Source organism: Dendronephthya gigantea, unplaced genomic scaffold (assembly GCF_004324835.1).
Source record: "Dendronephthya gigantea isolate DGI-Jeju-01 unplaced genomic scaffold, DenGig_1.0 000066F, whole genome shotgun sequence".
Taxonomy (NCBI): domain Eukaryota; kingdom Metazoa; phylum Cnidaria; class Anthozoa; order Malacalcyonacea; family Nephtheidae; genus Dendronephthya; species Dendronephthya gigantea.
Genome location: NW_021163076.1, coordinates 749,573 through 764,634, shown reverse-complemented (window position 1 = coordinate 764,634; position 15,062 = coordinate 749,573).

Here is a 15,062-nt window from a genome sequence, read left to right as displayed (position 1 = left end):
ATCAAAGGATGACTGTAAAAGAAAAATTGTTAATCAAGTTCCCAAATTAATAGATAATAAACGGAAACATGTAGAAAAAACACTCTCTGCTGCCCAGAGGGATGCTCTTTTGTGAAATGAAGCAAAAGAAGAATCAAAATTTCGAAAAGACCTGGCTGATGCTACCTGTGAAGCAACATCATGTTTTTCAAAGGCTTTGAAAGATGTAAGCAGTTCCATGGCACAAGCAGGATGTTGACTCTCACGGTCAATTGAAATGATGGCTCAGGCAGTCATGGCTCAGACAATGAACAACACCCAGGCAACTGCACAATCTATGCCCTTTAATCAAAATCATTTTTATCAGAATTGTGTCCCTAATGTGTACCCAGCTCTTGCCTCCCACTCAGTCACAGCTCGACATATGCAATCAAATGCCCAGCAACAGATTAAGACACCTAACTTGATTCAACAAGACTATCAGCCAAACGAAGGTAATGGTGAAGGAAATATGTATCATCAACTCTGATGTAAGGTATAACATTTGTTTAGTACTGTGTTGGAAGTTACAAAGTTTCAGTATTTTGTTATTTGATATTCATGTTGAAGTTCTGTACAAGAATTGTTTATGTAAATTCATATTCTGTTGATAAAGTTTAATGTTGAACGACTGCGGTATTTAACCATACTTGTGTCAAAGGTGTAGCTAAGCCCTTCTTGAGAATATTCTTTCTAAAAAGAAGATATTCTCTTTATGTGTAACTTCATGCTGTCCATAATGCAAAACTGTCTGTACATCTATGTCATCTTGTCCAACAAAATATCCCATTATTAATGCCAAAGAAGTCTGCACAGAAGGTTTTGTGTGACCTTTTTGTAACAAGTCACACTAGCCTGGTTTCACCCAGGTTTATGCTGATACACGCTTCCCCAAACTCCTGGCTACACCTCTGACAGTCTGACTTGATGAAAAAGTGAACACAACAGTTATATTTTTATTGTAGATATTAGTTGGAACAAAGTAAATAATGGGATATATTGTTGTTGTATTGTTACATTTTTAGTTTTTAGTTAATGGCAGAGGAAAATAAAAAAACAGATGTTTACTGTATTGAAACTTTAAACATATACTGTATAATTATATTATCAAGACAACTCTGCCCTTACTCTGTTTACCTATGTGAGTACTATTTCAGCCATGGCCTTACAAAGTAACTTCAAGTTCAATAATTTATCATTATTATCTAACTGAGCCAATCTACCCCTTTTAAAACTTGGTGAACATAGTTGCAAATTTACTTAATTATCCTCTGAAGTGTTAACAGTTCGAGCTATCAGATTATCTGGCAGATTATCTTTAATATAGTTTGTAAGTAATCTTCTGACTACTTCACCCTCACTAGCATTACAGGAGTATGTGGGGTCCAACATGTCCTTGTATTGGTTTTCATTTCTTTTGGTAAATTCAATCTGTGCTTTTACTTGGTCTTCATCTATATATGACATGTTTCTTTCACAGAAATTGTGAAGAACAAAACAAGCATAGACCACAATTGGAACTGATTCCAACTTTAAATCCACTTTCTTTGTAAGAAAAGACCATCGTGCTTTTAACCGGCCAAATGCAGACTCAACCTGGTTTCCAGCTGATCGTAAGAGAGAGAGAGTTATAAACAACTTCCTCATTACTTCACATGTTGCATATTCTTTCATACAGTGAGGAGTTAGCGGGTATGCAGGATCAGCGATTAAATAGTAAGGTATTTTTTCAGCACCTGTGGTGTAGTTGACCGAAATGTACATGGTATTTCTGCATTTACTAGTTTTTTATTTATTCCTGAATTTGCAAACACTTTAGCATCATGAACACTGCCTGGCCACATACATTCAACATTCATAAAAATCCCCCTATAATCACATACTTCCTGAACATTTAAAGAGTAAAATCCTTTGTAACAAAAATAATCTTGAGGATCTTTTACTGGGCGGAGGATAGGTATATGTGTCCCGTCAATACATCCAAAGGCCTGTACCAATCCAAATTTTGTTTAAAATTCAGATACCTTTAATCGCATATCATCTATATCTACAGGTAAGTGCAAGTATTTTGGTCCAAGTAGTTTGCTGATTACTTTTGAAACCTCGATAATCACTGCAGATACAGTACAAATAGCCACACCAAATGCATTGGCTGTCATGAGAAGAGATCCGGTGTCTTTCAAATAATACAATGTTATAGCAACTTTTTTCATGCTACCGAGAGATTGAAAATTGGGTGACATCGGATTAGGTGAAATGTAAGTTCGCAGCTCCGTTTCAAGTTCCATAAATTACTTTCGTGACATTTGAAAATTTTTGTGCCCAAATTCTTCAGGTGCAGTGCCATTCATCATGTTAATCCACCATTATTGCTCTGTTCTTCCAGGTAATACCCAACACCGACGTTTGCTTCTCCGTAATCTTCGCAACCTTGCCTGCTTCAGCTTTCGCAAATAATAACTTTTTTAGGTTGAATCCAAGCAACCATTGCGTTATTCCTTTGCTTTTAAAAAATTATTCACAAAAAAATCAAACCGTGCATTTGCATGACCATTGTCATATAGACGGCCATTTGGATCGTTATAAAAAATATACCTAAAATGACATTTGTACTACGCGCCATCTTTCAAATTGAATTTCCCGCCATTGAAAACACAAAATAAAATGAGCTCGGCAAAGCGGGCTAGCTCGCCTCCATATAAACACCCCCTTAGAGAAATTAATGTATGAGAGATTAATTAAATACATTGAGAATAAGAAAATTATATTTGAGAATCAATTTGGATTTAGGTCTGGACACTCCACAATACAAGCAGTAACACTCATCACAGATAAAATTCAAAAAGCGATTGAAAATAAATATTTTTCGTGTGGTATTTTTTTAGATTTAAGCAAAACATTTGATACAGTAAATCATGATATCTTGATGAATAAATTGGAATGCTATGGCATTCGTAGCATAGTAAATGTTTGGTTTAAATCATATTTGACAAATAGGAAACAATTTGTGTCTATTAGAGGTGTAAATTCTGATGAGGAGTGTGTGTCTTGTGGTGTACCACAAGGAAGTGTATTAGGTCCTTTATTGTTGTATATTAATGACTTCAAAAATTGTTCTGACTTGTTTGAATTTCACATCTTTGCAGATGACTCAAATGTATTTTTTATGCATACAAATTTATCAGAACTTGAAGTATTGATTAATGCAAAATTGACCGAGGTTTTTACATGGTTATCTGCAAATAAATTATCTCTAAATATTGATAAAACAAATTTATTTTTTTTCATGGCCCCCCAAAAAAATTAATTATTATCCTAAATTATACCTAAATCAAATTGCTATTAAACAAGTAAATTGCATAAAATATTTGGGCATATATACTGATAATCATTTAAACTGGAAGACTCAAATGTATAATATTACTTAAAAAATCAAGAAAAGTATAGGTGTTCTATCTAAATTGTATCATTATGTCTCAACTCATATCTTGATACAATTATTATTATTCATTGATATATCCATTTATTACAATATGGCTTGAAGTTATGGGGTAATACATACGTTTGCAATTTAAAACCATTGGTTTTACTCCAAAAAAGAGCAGTGCGTATAATAACCTTCTCTAAATATGATGAACATACCAGTTCCCTATTTTGAGATCTTGGTCTCTTAAAATTATTAGCTCTTATCACATTTTTAAATTTACTATTTATGTATGATTTTCACACTAAAAGACTACCTGATGCATTTAGTAATTTTTTCATGCCTATTAATCAAGTGCATAACTATAATATTAGGTTGGCTTCAAGAAACACATATAGTGTTCCCTTAATTAGAACAAATTATGGTAAATTTTCAATCCGTTTCCAAGGTCCAAAAATTTGGAATGAGCTTGAAGATTCTTTGAAAATAACAACCAGATCAGTTTTTAAGCATAAACTCAAAGTGAAGTTTAGCAAAGCATATTAGTTTCTATATACGATGATATAAACTACTGTAACCCTACTAACCAAATAACTTTGTTATTCATTGTTTTGTTTTTTTGTTTGTTTTCTTCTTCTTTTAAGTAAAATGATTTTTCAATGATTTTTCAAGGCACAGTGACTTGAATAAAATATTACGGTTATAGTAGTCTAGTCATAGTTTAACTCTGTTATTTCAGATAACCTGTACCATTTCTGTTTTATCTATATAAGTGTGTAAATTTATTTATTGTAATTTTTTCTTACATGATGCTAATAAATTTATTGTATTGTATTGTATTAATCGGAAGCTTGTTAGCGTTTGCCCAATGCTGTACCTCATTAACAGAACTATTTAGTAAGAGTTCAAAACTTGATATGTTACTGAAGTCAGAAGAGTCTACGATTGTGGTGTCATCTGCGTAAAGATCAAGCTGTGAAGTTACATGTAGTGGTAGATCATTGATGAATAATATGAAGAACAACGGACCCAAAAATACTGCCTTGAGGGACACCATATTTCATAACTACCTCACTCAACATTTTCCCACCCAAACGAACAACTTTTTTCCTATTTAGTAAGTAAGACTGACACCATAGCAGTTCATGGTTAACAATACCATAGACCTCTAGCTTCTGTAACAAAAGTTCATGGTCAACCATATCAAACGTTTTATGGTAGTCAATCAGTACCATACCGGATACCTTATCGTTGTCCAGGTTAAATAAGAGTTCATCAATGATCTTGATAAGTGCAGTTTCAGTACTATGACCTCTACGAAATCCAGATTGTCTAGTATAGATAAGGTTGTTTTCGTTGAGGAAAGCATAAAGTGAGTCGTGAAAATGACGCTTGATGACCTTGGACAGTATTGGCAAAACCAAGATCGGGCGGTAGTTACTCGGGTCACATTCAGTACCTTTCTTGAATAAGGGTGTGACCATGGCTGTTTTCCAACTGAAAGGAAACTTGCCTGTAGAGAGCGACATATTAATTACTCGAGTAATACTTGGAGCAATAACTAGTGCAGCAATACAAAGTAGACGAGCGCTGATTTTGTCAATTCCCGAAGCTTTGGGAGGATTAATGTTCATGATGTTCTTAATAACTTGAGAAATAGCTATCACTGGAACAGAAAAATTAACTTCCTGATCATTTTTTCGTGATTTAACAAAATTGACTAATTTAGACAGGTCAAATGGGACAGTGGAGAGGTGACGTCTTATTTTTCTGCAACTGTAGAAAAATAGATGTTGAATTGTTCTGCCATTTCGGTTTTATCATCCACGTCACGACCATCAATTTTTAGACTTTTTGTTTGTATAATATTGTTTTTTGCACCCGTCAACATTTTATTGATTTCCAGATGGCCCTTGTATTATTCTTGTTTTCTTCAAACGAGTTGTTGTAAAATTCTCGCTTGGCTGACCTCAGTATTGAGACAGCTTTGTTTCTAGCCACACGGTAATTTGTCCAATCATCCAAATTATTAGTACGTCTTGCAACCTTCAATAAGTGATCCCGAATATGGAGCTGTTTAATTACTGCATTTGTCATCCACAGTGCTTGAGTATTTTCTTTAACACATTTTTCACGCCAAGGACAATGGAAATCAATAGGGCAGTTAAATGTTTGTTCCCAAACATTAACAACATCATCAGTGTTATCATTTGCACAGGCAGTGTCTTTTGACTGATTTTCATTAAGGGGCTTCATGTCGCGGTATGTAATTCGAGACCCTTTTAGGTGGGTTCCTCCCTTGGGATTTTGACGGGCATACTTTCGAACAGCAAAAACGGGCAAGTGATCAGATAGGCCACTATTATGACTAGTCACTAATTCAATTTTATGAGATTGATTACAATATAAGTGATCCAGACACATCTTGCTGACAGGTGTGCTAGAAACACTAAGTGGACATATCAGGATGGCATTAACCAATATGTGTACTATATAGTCAAGAGATTTAAACATTAAGATATAGTAAGACATTTCAATACGATGTTACATGAAGTATATTATGTAGGAACTAGAACTTGAGCCTGTGGTAGGAAGAATGTTTCACGTACGTTTATGGATACGGAATTAAGTACAGTGTTTTACCGCAGTCGTTGGTTTTTTTAGATCTGTTCGTAGAAAAATTAGGAAGTAAAATAAAGTTTTATAGAATATAAATCATTGTTGTGTTCAAATCTTAATAGTTAACATGCACCAAAGGACTTATAACCTCATTAACGAACGAAACCTACGTTAAGATAATTGTTCCCTATTGGCTGGGACTGCCAAATTCGTTCGTTACCGTAAAATGCCAGGCCCTCATTGGTTGAACGTTTAGTGTCAGGTATGATATATTCATAATCGAAAATAAGTTTGCAGTTCTGTTTTGCATAAGTTCTTTCAACGCAAGTGTAATGCTTAAAATATATTCTAATCTTAAAACGCCTTTAAGCCTAGTTTACACTTGTCTGGGATTCCCTTCGGGCTTTGTCCTCAGACAAAGTTGCCCGCTGGTGTGCAAAATGCTTTTCTGAGACTATCAGAAAGTAATACAATGGATCCCCGATTCTTAGGAGCCTGTGTGATCCAGGCCTTACACTGATCGATCATTATATATAGCTTATGCATGTACATTCAAGTTCATTTGACATTATGTAGACCCTAAAATTCGCTTGACTTCATGGATTACCCTGCGTCCTCTCATTGAAGGCAGTAAAACTTTTAGTTCTACACTAGAAGTTTATCTATTCTCGCAGCTTGGTAATTTCAACTAAATAAATGTTTGTTTGTAAAAGACTGCTTTATATTTCCATATTTATTGTGTTGAGAGAGCATGTCCCAAAGGACTAATAGTCTTGATTTATCTTATGACATGAAAATTTACACCGGCATTGCATGCAATTATAATTGGAAATTAAACGAGACTTACCTGTAAGTCGAAGTTTGATTGTAATTCTACGAGTCATCAGCCAGGAGTGGAGGAGTTGTACGAGAGACAGTACCACACATGCGCAAATCAGTCTTTAGAGCAAGAATATTTGTTTAATGACAAGTGGTGGAGTTGTATGGGAAGGGAGTAATGGGTGGGCGTACAACTCCTCCACTCCTGGCTGATGACTCGTAGAATTACAATCAAACTTCGACTTACAGGTAAGTCTCGTTTAATTTCCAATTCTACTTCGTCATCAGCCGAAGTCGTTACGGAGTTGTACGAGATTTCAGAGCTGTCATTAAACGGATATTCTACCCAATCAAGCAAAAAACGCAAAAGTAGCATCAACAGTAAACAATATATTCAACAAAGTTACAAATTAACAGTTACACTAGCGTTTAATAAAGCACTCCCAAAATTAAAATTAGAAACAATGTCCCGATTATAAAACCTGTGAAAAGTTCCTTCTTTAGACCAACCAGCTGCACGTATAATATCGTTAATATCAAACTGTTTTCCAACAAGGAATGACGTAGACGCTGCACGCGTAGTGTGGCTTTTATAAACAGATGTATCAATGCCAGCAGCTGTCATAAACATCTTGATCCATTTGGAAATGGTCTCACGCGAAACCGCCTTATGCGGCCTTATACAACTAATAAGTAACTGTTTTTCATCATTTCGTAAAGACCTTGTTTTGTCAAGATAAACTTTCAAATGAGTGACAATACATAATTTTTGTTCAGTCGGATAAGCTAAAAATTCCAATGGTGTTTGATGTGTACCTGCTCGAGTGTGTTTTAACTTTTCAGTTATAACAAACGTGACTTTAGAATCTTCTATGGACATGTTGTCCAACGATAATCTATAAATTGTTTGACATCTTTGACCACTAAGCAGACATAACAAGAGGGCTAACCTATGACTAAGGTCTCTCAAGGAAAGCAAATGCACAGGCTCTTGCTTCCTAATATAAGAGAAAACAACATTCACATCCCAAGTTGAACTATATCTAGGTAAGGCTGGTCGTTTTTCAAATACACCTTTCATAAATCTTTTTACAATGGGTAGTTGGCCAAATGCCATAGAACTATCAAAATGTAAAAGCGAAGACAAGGTACTTCTAGCTGTGTTAATATAACTGTATGACGAGCCAGAATTAAATAATTCAGAAAGAAAACTCATTGCTAAAGGCACAGGAGGAGAAATAACATCACAATTTTGCCGCTTACAAAACTCAAACCATTTTTTAGCAACAGACTGGTACTGAGTTTGGGTACCTTCCCGCCAAGAACTCAAAATGATGTCGATCGTATCTGCCGAAAACCCTTTTACCTGTAACTTGCTCCTGATACAAGACAAATAGCTAGTCTTAGCTTCTTGTGTAGAGGATGTCTCTGCCCTGGGTTGGATGGCAACAGTAGCAGGTTTTGAGCTGGTGAGAGAACAACTGGTGGTTTCTCCAGTATTGGTAAGAGCATGGGGTACCACGACTGCGTTGGCCATTGTGGTACTACAAGAACTCCCCTGGCTTTGTCGCATATGATCTTTCTTATAACTCTGAGTACGCAGCTGAATGGAGGAAAACAGTAGAATTTTATATCTGCCCAGGATATAGTAAATGCATCAATGTAACTGGCAAATGGGTCTGGCCTGTATGACACATACTGGTCAAATTGCTTATTAATGCGAGATGCAAATAAATCAATATCAGGAGTAAATGGTATGTCTTGTAATGCCTGGCATAAATACTGGGCATTGAGCATCCATTCAGTGTCTAAATTACAATTTCTAGACTCATAGTCAGCAATAACATTTTCTTTGCCCGGAATATGGGCTGCTGTAAGCCATTTACCATTTTCCTCACACAGTGTCCAAATTTTGCAGGCAATTGAGTTACATGGGTCACTGTGACAGGTACCCATATTATTTATGACAGAAACAGCAGTTGTGTTATCAAGCATCATTTTTATATGTGTCCCTGTGATATCTTTCAGAAAAGACTTCAATACAAAATAAGCTGCCAAAAGTTCTAAGTAATTTATGTGATGCTGAGCCTCACTGGGCTGCCAGTGTCCCCCTGTGGAGATGTTATTCATAGATCCACCCCAACCAGTAAGGGAGGCATCTGAGCTTAATGTGCAATCTATCCTAGGTGCTTGAATAAAATGGAAAGCACTGGGTAAGTTGTTTACCCACCATTTTAACTCTGCCACAGCAGGAGGGGACAGGCACATGGTAGAATCAAAATTGCCTTTGGCCTGTTTTAAGGCAGATATTTTGTCATTCTCTATAGCCCGGTAGTGGCATTTGCCATATTTAACTGCTGGGAGACTAGATACAATATAGCCAATTGCCTGGGCAACTTCCCTAATTGTGGGTAAGTGTGACACAAGTAACCCGGAGATGAAGCTTGTTATCTTATCAACTTTTTCACAAGTCAGTGTTATTTTCATTGTTAGTGCATTAATAAGGAAACCTAAAAAGGTAGCCTGCTGCTGAGGGACAAACACAGACTTTTCGACATGCACCACAAATCCCAAATCCGACAGAAGTTGGGTAGTCTCAAGAATTGTAACACAACACTTCTCATATGAAGTTGCAATTAATAAGAGATCATCAATAAAAATAATAATGATATGACCCTTTGTTCATAAAACACATAAAATTGGCTTCATAAGCTTTGTAAAGTTGCGAGGGCAAGAGGACAAACCATTTGGATAAGCAGTATATTGATAAATCGTATTGTTGTAGCAGAAGCGCAAGTACTTCTGGTAGTCAGGGTGTATTTTGACACTATAATAGGCATCCTTCAAATCAAGGGATGCCATCCAACAATCTTGAGTTATTAACTCCAAAGCCGAAAAGATACTGTCCATTTTAAAGTGACGATAAGGGATATACTGGTTTAAATTTTTTAAATTTAAAATTAAGCGAACTTTGCCATCCTTTTTTGGGACAGAGAAAATAGGTGACAAAAATTCACCCTGTACATGATTACATTCTCTGATGACTTGTTTTTTAAGTAGGCAGTTGATTTCATTATTAACTGCGGAGGCATGTTCTTTAGCAATTGAGTTACTAGGGCAGGCATGTTGTATTGGGGGCTGGCTCAAAAATTCAATTTTTTCCCCTTTTACTGTCTGAAGAATTGTGGGATCAGATGTGATAGATTTCCACTTGGTAAAGCATTGGCTTATTTGGCCACCAATAAAACAATCAATACGCTTTACAAGGTATGGTTTAACATACATGTCAATTATCTTTGAGTGATTATTTACCTGAGCAATCAATGTTGAGAAGTCTGGGACTGGAAGTGTCTTCCTCTCTTGTTGTGGGGAGGATATGGTCTCCTCCCCCGGTTGGATAAAAAAGGCTTCTGGGAATGTCGCTGTTGTGATGGGTAAGAGGAGTATCCTCGTTGTGGCGATGGGTAAGACGAGTAACGTGGCTTTGAGTATTGCTCACGAGCCATAATTTTACCCTCCAATTTGGAGTCAAGCATGGTTTTAGACAAGTCATCCCCAAAGAGCATTTTTTGGGGCTTATTTGACCTGTTACAGGAAGATTTAAGCTCAGTGCTGAGCAAGGGTTTCAATGAGTCCCGACGCTTGAAAGATAGCTCAGTATTGACATGCCCTAACAAAGCCACTGAATCAAATAATCTGGTAGCAATAGCAAGTGAATCTACCGATGTCTTGTTCTCACGGCCTTTTAAAAGCTCGTCAATGGTCAGGGATAAAACGCTCGAGACTCTGACCAGCGAGTCTTGCAAAACAGCCACACGCAAATCGCGTTGGCGATTAAAGCCTTTCAATTTCGCCCAAATAGGCTCGTTCACTTTGGGTACGGAAAGGTTAGTGCAGTTTGCTGGGATCTTATATTTTTCTAAAATTTCTTTCCGCTTATCTATACCCAAATCTGTGGTAAATTTTTCATTTACAATTTTAGCTACCTTCTCTGAAATAGGAGGCCCAAAACCATCAGAAGGTCTGAGGGAGTCATCTATAAGTTCTAAAAATCTATCGCTTTCTTCTTCTAAGTCATTTCCTCCGAAGAGGCTAAGAACATCGTCCTCCCTATTGCGGACTGGAGCATCACTGTCCCTGTTGGACGAGCTAGGCGCTTCTCTGAAGCCGGAGCATGTGCTTCCTCTGAAGCTGTACGTTGGGCCTCCTCTGAGGCTGGTGGGTTTGCTTCTTCTGAAGCTGAAGGTAGTGCTTCGTCTGAAGCTACGGGAGCGTGATGCTGTGAGGCTGTTAATTTTAAGATTAGATTCCTATTCTCAGTCATAGTTTGCTGCATGGCAGACAGAAAAGCGATTAACGTGGGGTCCGCAGCCAGCAAATTACTCAGAGACGAAGCGGGAACTTCAACGGTATTGTCGTTTTGTTCCATAACAAGAAACTAAAAGATAAAGACGAAGGTAAAAGAAAATGCAGATACCTTTCTCGACCACCAAACCTGAAAAAGACTCGAAACGCTTGGTCAATCAAGCACGAAAATGCTCTTCAAGATAAAAAACGTGACTTGCTTGCCGCCATGAATGGTACAACTGATTTGCGCATGTGTGGTACTGTCTCTCGTACAACTCCGTAACGACTTCGGCTGATGACGAAGTAGAATTGTTTTCTAACATTTCACAATGTTGTGCTTGTTTCGCGACCATCATATAAAAATTAATGGTGTCAGGTGCAGGTATATGGGATGCTTTTTCGACAATCCTATGCTACAAAATTTAAGGAAAATACCGAAAATATAACGAATTTTGAAAACATTGCAATCAACTATTTACTTAATTAGTATTTAATTATTTAGTTGTTGTATTGTCAATAAAGGTAAATACCACATTCATGATTAAGAATGAGTGTTCAAGAAAAGAAACTAGAGCAAAGTAAAGCCAAAACAGCAGTTACTTTGGCATCAAGACAACTTGTCAGTGCAGCCCACCGAGATGCAGAGTACGAAATATTGAAAGGATTAATGATCGAACTTGAAAAGGTTTATGACTATTTTTACCGGCATCTCTGCTAATACGAGGCCATTGGAAAGCGAATTAATGTGTTTAAAATTAGCATAAGAGCATTTTATTACCCTAGGGACCAACAAAAACACATAAAAACCCGAGAATAATCTAGTTTTTATACATTCGGTGTTTGCTCGTCAACACGGAGGTTACGAATGTCGGATTTTTTGTTATCAATTCAACTCCTTTGGTTACAACTGAGCCTCCAGGATCTCAACCAACCCATGGCAGAAGCCGTTTTGCTGCAAGATGTGGATCTTCAGGCCGTTTTAGCTGAAGTTCAAGACGTCCCGGTTCCGCCTGAAAACGCCCAGCATCGCTTAGAACAGCCAAATCCACTTAATCCAGCAGGGAATGCTCCAGCTGCAGCACAAAACGTCGCCAACGTTCAAGATCAACTGCCTATTCCCGCCCCACTTCCACAGGTTAGCCTTTATAATTATTTTAGTCGGGGGTTTTTCACGTTTGTATGGGTTTATTGAGTATGTTTTATTCTATGGTTTAAATACGTTGTTTTGTTCACAGTAGTGTGTGATATGTACTGACTTTCCTAGTTATATATATAGTTGCCGGTTTTTGTTGCCAGGTATTAACACCTTCGTCGGTCTACGAAATGAGATTTTTCGTGCGTATTACCGTAAATACTATAAATATTGTCTCTGTGAGTCTACGACATGAGATTTTCAACATGTTAACGTATTAAGAGTATATAGTCTCGGTGTGAGACAAGATTTGTAGTACAATGTAGTCTCTGTGTGAGTCTACGACATGAAATTTTGAACGTATATATAGTCTCTGAGTGAGACGAGATTCGTAATAAAGTGTACTCTGTGTGAGTCTACGAGAAGAGTTTTGAGCGTGAAATATATAGTCTCTTAGTGAGATGGGATTTTGTAGTAAAGTGTAGTCTCTGTGCGAGTCTACGAGATGAGTTTTGAGCGTGAAGTATATAGTCTCTCACTGATATGGGATTTGTAGTAAAGTGTAGTCTCTGTGTGAGTCTACGAGGAAATTTTTTGAACGTATTAACGTGAAATTAATTTGTCTCTTGTGTGAGACGGGATTTGTAGTAAAGTGTAGTCTCTGTGTCAGTGTGCACAATGAGATTTTGAATGGATTACATGGTAATGTGAAAGTATTTAGTCTCTGTGTGAGACAGGATTTGAAATGAAGTGTCGTCTCTGTGTGAGTCTACCAGATAATACTTTACATATAGTCTCTGTATGAGTCGATTAAGCTATTTCGGGTCTCTGTATGATATGGGATCTTAAAAGGTTATATATATAGAAGAATTAAATGTATATTGTAGTCTGACTCTCAGTGGAATAGATTATAGATCTACGTTCCCTTTGCATGCTTTGTATAATTGCATAGTCTTGACATTTCCGCCTTTAAAATTTATAATTATAAAAAATTATCTTAATTTAACGTAGCTTTCCTTTGTTTTTGGTGCTTTGTTATCTCGCTGCCTTTCTCGAGAGGGGCAAACTAAATACGCCTTATACCCTGTCTAAGACGGAGTTCTTGGTTGGGCGCTTGATAACAGACATCACAAAACATCGGATAAATTATACCTTTGGTTCAGTATTCTTATTCAATTTAGTTAGGCTAATTCCCCTTGTTTTTCCAGTATTTGGATGGGGCTCGATTTTGTTTACATTTATTTATTTTTAATCTCAATGAATACCTTTGTTTGGGACCATACATGCTATTTGCTTGTTGCTATAATCATTAGGGCATTTTTAGCCGGTATATATAATTCTCTTGGTATTTGTCTGAGATCGCCGTTTTACATTTCAGGCAATCTTTTGCCGTAACAGACACCGTTTTTGCTACAGTTGTGCTTTAAATACTTCCTCTTTTGCTCCTATACCATATATCCTGTAGCATTTCGTTAAGTTGGATTTTTCTCCAGGAGTTAATCCGCGTACAATTTTGTGTTTATACCCAGTTACATTGGAAAGTTTACAAGCTCGAATAGATACTCTATCCGCTCTCACTAACACCACGACAGTGGCGACCGCTATGGACCGTCTCTGCAATGAACTCACAAAGCCCTTGGGTGTCTTTGATCCTTTCCCAGCTTTATCTGGCTTGGAGCACGTCGTCGATGTTGCCCGTCAGACTAATCATCAAAGCGCTAATAGATACAACGTCATTTTCAAACAAGTGCGTCACTTACAAAACCACCTGAGTTTTCAATCACTTCTACTCAAGTTAGTGGGAAATAAGGAAGAAATTGAAGTTTCAAAGATAATCGAGAAGTCTCTTAAGTCCTTCTCTGGGTCGTCTTCATGTGGGCAACCCGGCGCTTATCCAGCGCCTCCTCGTAACCGTTTCTCACCATACCAAGTTCAAGTTCGCTACTGTCCACCCAACCCACGACGATCCTATAACCATGTGAATTTTTCAGCTTTTCGCAGCTTCAACTGTCGCCAGCCTGGACATTTCGCTAGAGACTGTCCCGCACCAAATCGTTAGTTTTTCGCCTTATTTAATGGACCTGCGTTGTAGCTGTTTGGCAACAGTGGATTGTGTAAACGTATATCTTTAAACCTACAGTAGTCGGTCTATTTTCAAAATTCAACTGTGGTGTGCAATAAAAGATAAATATTATGCATATAGATCATTTGTCATTTTCTTGTCTGTTCCTTTGGAATAATGCAACATTATACACTTTATAATTATCTGTGTGTCTTTGTTTCGATGAATTCATAAATCGCCCTCAGGGCTAGAATACTTGCCATATTGACATTTGTTTTCCCAATATGACGAGTTTGGAGGCTTTACGTGAGGACATTCGCAAGATTTGGTGGGTTGCATAAAAATACCAGTTTTTTTAATGGGACAAACATATGAGTTTTAGTTTATGATTTGGGCCATGTGACTACTTCTTCAAACCTTCTTGTATGTCCATTTTAAGGTGGACAAGCTGCAAAAGTTTAGCGAGGATCTCTGAGTTGCCCAGGACTCCATGGTCCAGCTTGTTTGGTGCTCTTCGGTAGCGGATCCACATGTTCCTCTTGGCCCTCTTCCACCACTCCAATGAGTCACCTCGGATCGTGTACAGGCTAGCCCTGAGTGGTTGGACTTTCGAAACCCCAATAATTTTGTAGCAGGTGAAC